The sequence below is a fragment of the Eumetopias jubatus genome, unplaced genomic scaffold (genome assembly GCF_037043125.1).
Source record: "Eumetopias jubatus isolate StellerSeaLion01/CBP00866 unplaced genomic scaffold, mEumJub1_p1.0 scaffold_20, whole genome shotgun sequence".
NCBI classification, from domain to species: Eukaryota; Metazoa; Chordata; class Mammalia; order Carnivora; family Otariidae; genus Eumetopias; species Eumetopias jubatus.
The window spans coordinates 1,487,236-1,499,499 of record NW_028274826.1 but is presented as its reverse complement, the minus strand read 5'-3'; positions in this window follow the sequence as shown (position 1 = coordinate 1,499,499).

The following is a 12,264-nucleotide window of genomic DNA, read 5'->3' as shown; positions in this document are numbered from 1 at the left end:
AAAATGGTCCAGTTTCATTCTTGTGCATGTAGCTGTCCAGTTTTCCCAGCACCATTTATTGAGAAGACTGTCTTTTCCCCATTGTATATTCTTGCCTCCTTTGTTGTAGATTAATTAACCATATAGATATGGGTTTGTTTCTGGTCTCTCTGTCCTGTTCTGTTGACCCGTGTTTGTTTTTGTGCCAGTACTGTACTATTTTGATTACTTTAGCTTTGTAGTATATTTTTAAATCTGGGATTGTGATACCTCCAGTTTTGTTCTTCTTTCTCAAGATTGCTTTGGTTATTCAAGGTCTTTTGTGGTTCTCTACAAATTTTAGGATTATTTGTTCTAGTTCTGGGAAAAATGCTATTGGTATTTTGGTAGGGATTGCAGTGCATCTGTAGATAGCTTTAGTATGGACATTTTAATAATATTCTTCCATGTCCATGAGCATGGTGTATCTTTCTGTTTGTTTGTGTCATCTTTATTTCATGAATGTCTTATAGTTTTCAGAATATGGGTGTTTTACCTTTTTGATGAGTTTATTCCTAGGTATTTTATTATTTTTGGTACAATCGTAAATGGGATTGATACTTTCATTTCTCTTTCTGCTACTTTGTTATCAGTGTATAGAAATGCAAGTTTTCTGAATATTAATTTTGTGTCCTGCAACTTTACTGAATTCAGTATCAGTTCTAATAGTTTTTTGGTGGAGTCTCTAGTGTTTTCTATATATTGTGTCATGTCATCTGCAAACAGTAGTAGTTTTACTTCTTCCTTAGCAATTTTTTTTTTTTTTAAATGTAGGCTCCATGCCTAGCATGGAGTCCAATGTGGGGCTTGAACTCACGACCCTGAGATCAAGACCTGATCTGAGATCAAGAGCTGGACACTTATCGAGTGAGCCACCCAGGCACCCCACTTCCTCAGCAATATATGTCTTTTATTTCTTTTTCTTGCCTGATTGCTGCAGCTAGGACTTCTAGTACTTTGTTGAATAAAAGTGGTGAGAGTGAACATCCTTGCCTTGTTCCTGATCATAGAGAAAAAGCTTTCAGTTTTACATCATTGAGTATGATGTTAACTGTAGATTTTTCATATATGACCTTTATTATGTTGAGGTATTACTCCCTCTAAACTCACTTTGTTGAGTGTTTTTATCATGAATGGATGTTGTCAGTTCCTTTTTCTGCATCTACGAAATGATCATATGGTTTTTATCCTGCCTCTTGTTAGTATGATGTATCACATTGATTGGTTTGTGAATATTGAACCATGTTTGAATCCCTGGAATAAATCCCACTTGATTGTGGTGAATGATTTTTTTCATGTATTGTTGGATTGGGTTTGCTAGTATTTTGTTGAAGAGTTTTTGCCTCTATGTTCAGCAGAGATATCAGCTTGTTTTTTTTTCCCCTCAGGTTTTTGTCTGGTTTTGGTATCAGGGTAATGCTGGTCTTATAAGATGAATTTGGAAGCTTTTCTCCATCTTCTATCTTTTTGGAATAGTTTGAGAAGAATAGGTATTAACCATTCTTTAAATGTTTGGTAGATTCACCTGTGAAGCCATCAGGTCCTGGACTTTTGTTTGTTGGTGGTTTTTCATTACCCATTCAATTTTATTACTAGAAATCGGTCTGTTCAAATTTTCTATTTCTTCTTGTTTCAGTTTTGGAAGAGTGTATGTTTCTAGGATAGCCATCCTTGATCATCATCAGGACTAAAGCCATGTGGCCCCCGAGAGGGCTGAATTTTCTGCTGTCTAGTTTAGCTGGCATAGAAGACATGCAACTGGTATTGTTTCTGCTTGAGTTTCAGTAACCTTGCTCTTCCTCCCTGACCAGGAGGGAAGAGCTCAGTCTTCTTAGAGAACCATGAGAGCCTGTTCCTCTCCCTTTTTATCAGCTGTATCTTACTCACTGTTAATGGCGAGGAGCTGTAATGACTTTCTTCTTCTTCTTTTTTTTTAAGATTTTATTTATTTATTAGAGAGAGAGCATAAGCAGGGGGAGTGGCAGAGGGAGAGGGAGAAGCTGACTCCCCACTGAGCAGGGAGCCCCATGCGGGGCTAGATCCCAGGACCCTGGGATCTTGACCTGAGCCAAAGGCAGGTGCGGAACCAGCTAAGCCACCCAGGGTGCCCCGCCTTTCTCCTTTTTTGGTTAGGAATTTCCTTTTGTTCCCACCAGATATAGGGACAATAAAAGGCATCACGACAGCTTGCTTTCATTTCACTCATCTCTGGGTTGCTTTCTGTTGAAGATGCACTCATTTAGGGGAGGTATTTGCTCTTAGTCTCACTTTTGGAACTAGAAAAATAGTCTAACCCATTCTGTGAGTTTTCTAATCCGTTATAGTTGTATTTTTATTTTCCTAATGCGTGGCTTTTATATTTAAATTAGTAATACTTATATTTGTTTTTATAATTGTTAGCCTTATTTCCGTTCTTAAATGAATCGCTTCCCATTAGTCTTTTCATTTTATGCCATGCATTTTGGTTTCTTAATTTCATTTTGTTCATTACCTCTCATGCCTTCTCATCTTCTGCTTCTGCATGAACTTTCTGGAATTCCTGACACTTTTGTTCTCTAAATTCAAATACTAAGTTTAAAAATCTATAAACATTCTTTAATCATAACCTTTTCTTCTTCCACGTTCCTTGGTCTCCTGCAGTTCTACTGGGAGCCTCAGTTGATAGACATCTCCACTTATCCATCACTCTGTACTTGGTTTCTTTTTTTCCTCCCCAATCTACTTAGGATTTATGGCCGTTCATTTCACTCTCTTTTTTTTTTAAGATTTTATTTATGTTTTAGAGAGAGCGTGCGAGAGAGCGAGCACAAGCTGTGTGGGGGAGGGGCAGAGGGAGAGGGAGAAGCAGACTCCCTTATGAACAGGGAGCCTGACGCAGGGATCAATCCCAGCGTATTGCAACCTAAGCCTAAGGGAAACACCCAACCGACTGAGCCACCCAGGTGCCCTTTACTTACTTTTGCTAATAGCCTAATCCAGTGGTTTTCACACTGTTGTCCAGGGATTTCTGGGGTTGATGGTTAAAACCCTGGGAGCAGATTAGGTTACCTGTGAAGAGTTTGTGGATTGAGAACAGATTTCTGGCTCAGCCCTGAAATCATGGAGAAGAAAAATAGTGTGCTGTGTTTTGTTTTGTTTGTTTTAGAAGAATAATGTTTAAAGACTGGCAGGAAAAGGGAAGCTAGTGATGGAAAATGGGTGAATAATCAGAGAAGGAGGATGATTGCTGAAATAGGAGGGGCTGCTCAGAGATCAGGTGAAATTGTGAGAGTGGAATTCGGATGCTGGGTCTTGACTGACCACTGCCAGAGCACTTGGAGTTGGTCAGTGGACACGAAGTCAGATCTGTGATTGGAGGAGTGAGTGAGCGGTACCTAGCACAAGTCTGCCAGTGTAGGCTGTACAGGGGAGGAGAGAATAGGGTCGTTGTTAGAATCCTCAAAGCTCTGCTTGGTGTACCTGCAGCTTCCCCAGCACCTAAGAGCTAGGCCGTCGTGTTGTAGAGCAGCAGTAGGCCTCCTGCCTGGCTCGGAGGTTCAGCTTGGGCTTGCCTGGAGCTGTGAAGTCCATTTCATCTTGCCGTGGCTCTCAGGATTCCCTCATATTCTCTACTCCATTTACGGTGTCCTCCTCCTGTGTGCATTCTGTCTCCATGTGTAACTCTTATTTGAGGAACTTGGCTTCTATTTTACTAAGAAAATAGAAACCATCTAAAGGGAATGTTTTTGTGCTTTTACCCCGCATCTGTTGACCTAGCTGCAGTGGAACTCAAATGTTCTGTCCTCTGCTCCTCCTCCTTCTGACTAGGGATACATTTATTTCTAGCTCCTCACCTTGAATGCATTGCTTTAGCACTTCTCCTTTTTCTTTCTTGCATCAATAATTTTTCTCTCTACCTGATTATTATTGCAATGTGTAACTTTTCTCATCTTAAAAAAAAAAAAGCCCTCTTCATAGTTCCCATCCCATTTCTTTTGCTTCCCTTTACCTTAAAATTCCTGGAAAGAACTGTCTATGTACATTTTATTTTCAGTGCTTCTTCTGTCTTAATTTACTTCAGTCAGGGTTTTACGTTCACTGCTTCAGAAAAACAGCTCTGGTCAAGGTCACCGATGACCTCCATGTTGCTAAATCCAGTTGTCAATTCTCAGTGCTCGTCTAACTTGGCCTGTCAGCAGCATTTGACACAGCTGATAATTCCCTTTTCCTACATGAACTGTCTTCATTTGACTTTTGGGACATCACAGTCTGTTGTTTGCCTCCTACCTGCTGACTGCTGCTTCTCAGTTAGCTCTTCCTGGTTCCTTCTGTCAAGTTGACTTCTAAATATTTGAGAGCTCCGGGGCTTGGTTCTCCGACTTCTCTGGTTGTACTCACTCCCTGGGGTGGAAATCTCATCTGGTCTCAGGGCTTTAGCTATCTATCTGCTTATGTCCCCCCTGCTCCTCAGCTTAGAAAAAAATTCTAGCCAGGCTCCTTTCCTTGGACTGTACAGATTTGTATATCCAACAGCTCATCCACCCTCTCCACCTGAGTGAATAATAAGTATTTCACATTCATCAGTGTAAACTGTACTTTTTATTTCCAGCACAAATTAACTTTACTCATAATCTTTCCTGACTCAGGAAATGGCCACTCTCTCTTTCCAGTTTCTTCGGCCAAGCCTTAATGCCTGCAAGCCCTCTCAAGTCTGTTTTCAAAACATACCTAGAACTTAATGATTTTTGATATTTCTACTACACAGGTCCAAGTGACCTGTCTTCTGGATGATTGCAGGGCACTCCTAACTGGTCTCTCTGCTTCTGACCTGTCCCTTCTAAGTTACTTTCCACATTGTACCTAGAGTGAGCCTTTTGCCCTCTGTCAGATCCTGTCACCCTTCTGCTCAGAGTCTCGTCGCACGGATTCCTGTCTCACTCAGGGTAAAAACCAACTCTTCACTGTTTGTGAGAACTGACGCTTAGTACGAACTCCTGTATGACCTCATCTCTTACTTCTCTCTTGCTGTTTGAACACACCAGAGCTTTTCCTGTCTCAGACCCTTGGTGTGACTGTTCTCTGTCCCTTGAGAACAGAATACCCTCCCTCCAGATTTCTGCATGTCTTGCTCTCTCTTCTCCCATAAGTCCTTCCTCAGATGTCACCTTATTAGTGAAGCGTGCCCCCTCACCTGAGCTCGCACTCCCTGTTCCCGTAATCCTGCACCAATTGTCATTTGCCCCGTTGCCTGTTTATTGATGGGCTGTTTTCTTAGTGGAGTGTAAGCTCAGTGAGGGTGGGAGTTTTGTTTTGTTCACTGCTGTGTTCTCAGTTCTGAAAAGAATGCCTGGTGTACAGTAAGCTCATGACAAGTAATTGTTGAATGAATTGAATTTCATTTAGCTTCTGTAATAAATATTAATTGCCTTGGTCATTCGATCCCTCTGACTTTAACCTTGTAAGTCACGGAGTTTCTGCCCAGTTACCCTGTTTCTAGTGCTCTTGCAGCCCTACTCAGACTTCACCATTCCATTATAAACAGTCTCCCCCGACGCTCAACATCTTCTTTTTTTTTTTTAAAGATTTATTTATTTATTTTGAGAGAGAGAGAGAGAGTACATGAAATGGGGGAGGGTTAGAGGGAGAAGCAGGCTCCTCGCTGAGCAGGGAGCCCAATGTGGGACTCGATCCCGGGACTCCAGGATCATGACCTGAGCCGAAGGCAGTCACTTAACCGACTGAGCCACCCAGGCGCCCTCAACATCTTCTTAGGAGACCCCCTCCGTTTACATTTCTTCACCAATAACTGGTTTCCTTTTTTGACCCATTTCCCCTACTCATAGGATTTTCGGAGGAAGTAGTGATGGTGCTAACATTCTCTTATCCATCTGGAGTTCTTAGTGGGCTCCCAGCAGTAGGCCAGTTTGATGCTTTTGACTCTTGGCTCCTTTTTGGTCACTGTCATTATGGTCCATTGTCACTTTCCCACTCCACTGGTATTGGAAGAACATGAGGCTCGTGGTCTTCCTGTCCACTCTTAGTTTGTCATTTCCTAGATGACATTTCACAGTGGCTGTTCACACCTAGATCTAAGGTCCTTTTTAGTCATGTGGCCAACAGTCCTTCAGAAATCTATGCATGGGGTGCTCCCTAGACTATCGTCACTTTGAATTGTTTCATTTGAGAGTCTTCACATTATTTTTACCCTGGTTCATAGCTCTAGTGAGACTGTATTTCTGCACACTTGGTCTTTGACAGGGACGAGGTCTCCCGTTCTTTGACCCACCCTCTTTTACCTATCGTTCCCATGAAATTAAATGGAATTTAATTTGAATTTAATATTTAAGAAGTTTCTCATTCAACTGCTGTTTATTTTGATATGTGGTTTATTTATTGAATGATTATTCCCCCCACATTGATTTGTGATGCTTTCTATATGTAGAACCAAATTATATAAATTTTGTGTAGTAGATGTTTCATTTGTCTGTCAAGTTTTGGTGCCATCACACTCTTTAAATGTTACTGAAGCTTTATAGTGTGTTTGATATTTGGAAGGGATAGTAGCGTCTCATTGACTTTGGTTTTCAGAATTGTTGGTGTTGGTCTTGCTCTTTACACTTCCATATGATTTTGAAAACAATTCGGTTAAGTTATGAAAAGAAAGATCTTCCTTGGGCTTTTTCTTCTGCAATGATATTAGACACTGGGCTATTTGAGTTATTAGTTCATATAAGTTAGTATTTTATCAAAACTTTATATTAGCAAAATATCTAAAAATTTTTACTTTTTTAATAGATCAAATCCTTCTTGCATATAAATACCAAAGATGTATCTTCTATAATTTATTAAAAAAATATGCCACAAATGTAAATGAACTGTTAATCTTTTTTTTCCCAGATATGTTTCCTTCTTTTTGCCATTCTCTACATTGTTTCCTACTTCATCATCACAAGATACAAGAGAAAATCAGGCAAGTAGAAACATTGTAGTTAAAACTTAGATCATCATGTCCGCTGGTCTGTGGTATTTGGGCTGTATACTGTGCCTGTCAGTGTGGTAGTATATATATTCAGTATGGCCATGATTGAAGGACACGATAGCCTGGTACTAAGAGTAAACAGTAACCTTCAGGGAATCTGACTGCTTGCAGGGTCGTCACTCTCAGACCTGAGCCCTCGTTTACTACCGTTCTTATGTCCAACCAAGAACAGTGTGGGGCTGCTCAGTATCTGGGAAATTCTAGAGTTTATAAGGATATATGAGTTCTTGTGACTGGCTCTGAGTTTGAACATGCATACCCTATCCCATCTTTTCTCTGACTACTAGACTATCTTTTCTTTCTCTAAAGTAATACAGAATGTAGAGTCTCCATGATACCATTTAGTATCAATTTAGGATTCAATCGTATATTATTCTTTTTATTATTTCATATATATCGTGTCTACCAGAGGGACCACTAAATCTTTGTTCTTTTTTTATTTAAAAAATTATTTTTATTTTTTATTCATATTTTTTATTATTATGTTATGTTAATCACCATCCATTACATCATCAGTTTTTGATCTAGTGTTCCGTGATTCATTGTGTGCGTTTAACACCCAGTGCTCCATGCAGAACGTGCCCTCTTTAATACCCATCTCCAGGCTCACCTGTCCCCCCACCCCCTCCCCTCTAGAACCCTCAGTTTGTTTCTCAGAGTTCATCGTCTCTCATGGTTCGTCTCCCCCTCTGAATCCCCCCCTTCATTTTTCCCTTCCTATGATCTTCTTTTTTTTTTTTAACATATATTGCATTATTTGTTTCAGAGGTACAGGTCTGTGATTCAACAGTCTTACACAATTCACAGCGCTCACCATAGAACGTACCCTCCCCAATGTCCATCACCCAGCCACCCCATCCCTCCCACCCCCCACCACTCCAGCATTGTTATTATTATTTTTAAAGATTTTATATTTTTGAGAGAGAGAGGGAGCGAATGTGCATGTGCACGAGCAGGGGGAGGAGCAGAGGGACAGGGAGGGGGACAAGCAGACTTCCTGCTGAGCAGGGAGCCTGGTGTGGTGCTTGATCCCAGGACCCTGAGATCATGACCTGAGCTGAAGGCAGACACTTAACTGAGTGAGCCACCCAGGCACCTGTTCTTTTTTTTTTTTTAAGATTTTATTTATTTGTAGAGAGAGGGAGAGAGAGTGAGTCCAAGCAGGGGGAGCGGCAGGCAGAGGGAGAAGCAGGCTCCCCACTGAGCAGGGAGCCTGATGTGAGACTTGATCCTAGGACCCTGGGATCGTGATCTGAGCTGAAGGCACATTCTTAACTGACTGAGCCGCCCATGCATCCCATCCCCTATTCTTTTTTTAAAAATGAACTTTGTGCTAATTCATTCACAGATTTTTGTGCCAGGGTTTTGTAAGGACCTAAACAGTTGCCTTACTGCCTTCTGTTAAATCTCAGCTATTTTCTATAAATCACAGGATTTTCTACCTGTGATGCTGGGCTAATAGTAGGTACCATATGAATACTTAAGGATTCCATATAATAGGGACTCTTTATGTTATAATATTAAACTTGTTAGACTTTTGAAAGCAGTCAGTAAATGCTTGCTCTCTAGTGTTTTAGTTTGGCTCTATGATTACACCAAAATACTTCCTAGAATCTATAATCTCTCAAAAATTTGAAGACCTGCAGATTCAACACAGTATCTTAGCTATTTTTAAAGTTGTTTTGGCATCAGGTTTTAATGATTATGGACATAGAAGGTGGGGGGAGAATTAACGAATATAAATGCATCATTTTAGGGGAAATTAGGGGATGATGAGCAGGAAAATTGGAGATTTATTAGATTATTTAGATGATTTTTAAGTATTTATTTATTTTGAGAGCGAGTGAGCAGGGGTGGGGGGCAGAGACAGAGGAGGAGAGAGAGCCCCAAGCAGACTCCCCTGACCCCTTCAGTCAGCCCGGAGCCTGACGCAGGGCCTGATCCATGATCCCGAGACATGACCCCAGTGGAAATCAAGACCTGAACTGACTGAGCCACCTGGGCACCCTTATCAGATGATTTTTAAAGTAATGGCAGGGAGAGGTGATGAATACCCTGGACTTTAGTAGAGTGTAGGGAGAAGAATTGAAATTTATATGAAGCTATTAAAACGTTCTTCAGTAGTGGATGGTTAATTGGGGGTGTGTACAACAGTATAAAAATTGTGACTGTTATTTTATGGTCCTTTTGGTTGTAAAGCTATTTTGGGCAGCCCATAATTAAGAATGGAGATTGGAGTAAGAGAATGGCTCAAATAAACCATTGACACGGAAGCAGGTGGACACTCATAATTACAGAGACTTAGAGAGAGAGCCTTTGAGGACAACCCTAGTTAGGTATTGAGGAGAAGGAGGGGCCAGGGGGTGCTGTGCAGTATTCTTGTAATTGGATCAGACTTTCTTTAGCTGGTAAATTTATGTGGGAGGACAGAGAGAAGGTGAGCAGCCATGAGGGAGAGGTAGAGGAGGTGAGCGAGCATTGGGGCAGAGGGTATCTGCTACTTGTAAGAGATACAGAACTTGATACTTTCCACTCTATAACTTGCACAATAATTATGAAGTATTGAGGCAGTGGTATCTAAATGGTTTAGACTGGTCGAAGAGAATCTTCCTTATTACCATTAATAATGACAAACTCAAATCATAGAAAACTACATGAGTTTTAAGATTCTGACTTCTAATTTTATAGTAAAGATTTTTGTTGGATACTATCAACGAAAACATTTCATTCATTAGCAATTATAATTTTACTTATATCGTATGACAGTAAACTTGATAGTGGTCCTAAGGTTCTACTAAGTTTTATTTTCTTGAGCAATAAATATTTGGAAAATTTCAATTTACATATGGTAGTTTTGTTAATCAGGATTTTGGTTAATCACAACACTCTTACCTAACTACATTCTATCTTACGTGATTTAATGAGATTTAAATTTGAATCCATGTTGAAATAAATACAGTGCATTTTGAAAATCAGTTCTTTTCAAAATAATTAAGTTTCTATTTTTGTTTAATTTCCTAATAAATTAATGAAACATTTTATTGAAGATAAAAAAATTAATACCTTAACCATTTTTACAGATGAACAAGAAGACGAAGATGCCATAGTCAACAGGATTTCGTATGTATTTTAAAATTCATTTGTTCTGTTTCAAATTTTGATGTCATAAATTCTTCAAATTTAATTCACACCTTTGGGCATAAATGTGGAAAGAAATTCACCTGAAGTATTACAATGCTTTTATCGATATTAACCCTATCCTTAGAAACACATAGAAACAGATACCCAGTTGACTCTTGAACACCGTGGGGGTGAGGGACGCTGGCCCTGTGCAGTTGGAAATTGTGTATAATTTTTGACTTATCCAAAACTTAACTACTAATAGCTTACTATTGACTGGAAGTCTTACTGATGACATAAACAGCTGATTAACACATATTTTATATGTTATATGTATTATATACTGTATTCTCCCAATAAAGTAGCTAGAGAAAACTATTAAGAAAATCATAAGGGAGAGAAAATACATTTATATTACTGTACTATATTTATTAAAAAAATTCACTTGTAAGTGGACCTGTGCATTTCTAAGCCATATTGTTCAAGGATCAACTGTACATGGAAAAATGAGGATTGATTGTCTCCTGTTAAAATTTGCTTGTTTGAGGAGCTGACAATTTTACCTTCAGAGGTTTTAACCAGGAAGTGGGCTTATGGTTGGGGAAGTTGCTGGGCCATAAGAAAGAAAACTCTTGGCTGTTTAATGGTCTGCTGAGAAGGCTGTGACAGGCTTGGAATAGGGAACAGACATCTCTTCTAGTTAATCGAACATCTACCTGCTGTGAGCAGGGAGACGAACGCAGATGGTTCTTTAGGTTCCCGATAGCTCTTTTTCTGCTTATATATGCTTATATATGATTGATGTACCCTTTAATTTTTTTTTTTTGAGGTATCAAACCAGATGGGAAGCAGTGAGTTTCTTTCTATCATATTTTGCTTGACTAAAATTTGAAATCACACAGATGTAACTACATTGGAGAGATTATTATTCCAGGATTCTTTGGATTCTTGAAAAGTTTTGGCGTAGTCCTGAATTTAGACAAAAGTTAGAAATATAACAAAAAAGAGCCTTTTTGCCCCAGAACTGTTTGAGAAGTTGCTGACCTGGTTCGCCATTTCCTCAGGATACTTTTGTATATAATGCCTATAAACAGTGCATTCTCCTGTGTAGCTACCATACAAACATCAAGGTAATGAAACTGATGCTGTACCACTCCTGCCCCATTCAGATTTACCAGTTGTCCCGTTCATGTCCTTTGTTGCAAAAAGATCCCACTCAGAATCACACATTGCTTGTAGTTGTCATGCCCCTTTAGTTGCCTTCAGACTGAAACCCTTCAGTATTTTCTTGACTTCCCTTACCTTGATACTTCTGAAGATGACAGGCCAGTTATTTGGATTTGTTTCTTCGCGATTAGTATCAGATTATTCACCTTTTGCCTGGGGTGGGGAGGAGGTGAGGGAAAGGGAGAAAGGCTGCCCGCACTTACGCACACATTCACGGATACTCTCATGTCCCCGGGGATATTATTCAGCCATAAAAAGCAATAAGGTACTGACACATACTACAGCATGTAGGAACCTTGAAAACATCATGCTAAGTGAAAGAAGCCAGACATGAAAGGCCATGTAGTGTAGGATTCCATTTATGAGAAATACCCAGAATAGGTAAACCCATCAGTGTCATATTGATGGTTACCAGGGACTGAGGGGAGGGCAAAATGGGGAGCAACTGCTTAATGAATACAAGGTTTTATTTTGGGGTGATGGAATGTTCTGGAACTAGAAAGTGGTGGTGTTTGCACAACAGACCAGAACACATCACTTAGACGTTACCTTGCAGTGTATTCTGTGAAACGGTGGCTGTGCCTCGTTTCCTTGTGAGGAGGCTCAGGAGCCCTGACCTCCCCTTCTGCTTTCATCAGTTCTGCTGCCATCGCTGTTGTGGCGGGTCTGAGGGTTCTCCTGGCAGGTGGCTCCTGCATCACGTGCCTGGAGCTGGCAGCCCTTTCCTGCAGGCCGACGGGTATACTTACAATAAAGACAAGAGAGGGCGCGGGGCGGCGGGGGGAGGGCACCTGAGAGAATCAGGGCTGCTCCGTTCCCCCCCCCTTGCCCAGTAATCCTTTTGGCTTTCACTGCCAGTTTTCCCCCTTGTGTGACAGAAT